This window comes from Echinops telfairi, unplaced genomic scaffold (assembly GCF_000313985.2).
Source record: "Echinops telfairi isolate 266 unplaced genomic scaffold, ASM31398v2 ScPeMD7_7421;HRSCAF=8459, whole genome shotgun sequence".
Lineage (NCBI taxonomy): Eukaryota > Metazoa > Chordata > Mammalia > Afrosoricida > Tenrecidae > Echinops > Echinops telfairi.
In genome coordinates this window covers 4,973,519-4,974,271 of record NW_022111321.1, presented here as the reverse complement: position 1 = coordinate 4,974,271, position 753 = coordinate 4,973,519, and positions in this window count along the sequence as shown.

Genomic DNA, 753 nt, shown 5'->3' with positions numbered 1-753 from the left:
CACTTCCTACTTTGTTACAGTATGGAGTTGCTGATGCTATTTCCTTATTAACACCATTAAATACCTACTTAGCTATTAGGTGTGATCAGTGGAGCTGATCAGTGCCCCCTGTTCCTGGTACAGCCCCTAACTTTACTTAAGTGGACTCACAAGTAATTATTTCCTAGTCACACAAATAGAAACAATTGGATACCAGACCTATCCTTAGGACAACTATACACTTAATTGGAGATAGAAAATATTATATACACATCTTTATATGTACATGGGCTCTTTTGTCATTTTACTACCAACCTGAATATTGTAAAAATCATTCTAATTTTGTTTTTTTTTTAAATACAAGATATTTCAGACCCTTCCTAATACCACCCCACCCCCACCCTCAGACACAGAATTAACCATTATGTTAGGGTACAATAGGAACAAATAGACCAAAAATAATGCAGGATGACTAAAGCAAACTACGATCTATTTCTATTTATATGTTGGTACAAGTATTTATTCCTGGCCAGGGTCCACTTTACCCATGTAAGAGTCCTTCTACTGTCAGATCTCAGCTTCATTGCATCCAACTAGCAGAGGAGAAGAAGATGGAGGAGCTATGCCTCATGCCTGGAAGAGGTTTATACCGTGTCTGCCCACATTCCTTTGGCAACAGTGAGTCACATGGCTACAGCTAACTGCAACGGAGGCTGAAAAATGTAGTCTGATCAGGCCCCTGGCTGCAAATCTGTTAACAAGAGAGAAGACAGA